Source organism: Otolemur garnettii, unplaced genomic scaffold (genome assembly GCF_000181295.1).
Source record: "Otolemur garnettii isolate 467f Iridium unplaced genomic scaffold, OtoGar3 scaffold00023, whole genome shotgun sequence".
NCBI lineage: Eukaryota > Metazoa > Chordata > Mammalia > Primates > Galagidae > Otolemur > Otolemur garnettii.
Window position 1 is genome coordinate 19,518,833 of NW_003852418.1, and position 1,162 is coordinate 19,519,994.

A 1,162-nucleotide genomic window follows, 5' to 3' on the forward strand; every position below is an offset into this window, starting at 1 on the left:
TTTTTTTTTTTTTTAAGTCAGTCTCTGTAGAGACCGTCAAAAATTGCCCTTGCTGACTATATTGCAAGTTGTCATGGTGGGGCACGGGTAAAAGTTTTCAATTAGCCTCAGATAAACCTCATCGGCTATGATACTGCCACTGTGCAAAGCTAAGGGTTTTAGTAATTTTTAATAATTCAGGTGAAATGCAGATAAATTAACCATTTTAAAAAGTGCAATTCAGTAGCATGTAGTACCTCCATGATGTTATGCAATTACCACCACTGTTTAGCCCCAAGACCTCCACACAGAGAGCACTCCAGACACTTGAAGCAGCCGTTCTTCCCCCTCCTTTTCCCCATCGCCCAGCAGCTCCTTAGTTGCTTCCTGTCCCTACGCATTTTACCTGTTCTGGATATTTCATGGGGATAGAATCCCATGAGAGGAGGATTTCCCAGCCTACAGAACTGTGAGGAAACTGTCGTTTCTGCTGTGAGAAACCCATCTTTGATGCTTTATTATAGCACCCTAAACAGACCAAGTCTGGTTTAATAGTATGTGACCTTTTGTGTCTTATTTTACTTAGAATGTTTTTGAGGTTCATCCACACCATAGCATGTATCAATGCTTCCCTTTTTATGACTGAACAATATTCCATTGTATGAATAGGCCATATTTTGTTCATCATCGTCAGTTGATGGTTATCAGTTTGGGGTTTTTCCAACTTTTGGCTGTTACTAGTGCTTCTGTGAACTTACTTGTACAAGTATTTGTTGAATATCTGTTTTCAGTTATTTTAGGTATATCTAAGAGTGGAATTGTTGGGTCATGTGGTAATTCTTTAACTTCTTGGGGAATCACCAAACTGTTTTCCACTGTGGCCACATTATTTTACAATTCCTTCAAAAAGTAAAGAGAGTTCCAATTTCCACAAGCCTCACCAACACTTATTTTCTGTTTTTTGATTCTAGCCAACCCAATGAGTATAAAGTAGCATTTCATGATGGAGTTGATATACAACAATCCCCTAATGACTAATGATGTTGAGCATCTTGTCATGTACTTGTTGGCCATTTATAGCTCTTCTCTGGAGAAGTGTTTGTTCAAGTTCTTTTGCCTATTTTTCATTTGGGTTGTCTTCTTGTTCAGGTGTAAGGTTTATATATTCTGGATACTAGACTCT

General features: G+C 38.4%; 1 pseudogene; it reads right to left on the reverse strand.

Annotated features, from left to right (window-relative positions):
• Positions 1-21: 21 nt before the first annotated feature.
• Positions 22-151, reverse strand: LOC111724485 (annotated as a pseudogene).
• Positions 152-1,162: the final 1,011 nt, after the last annotated feature.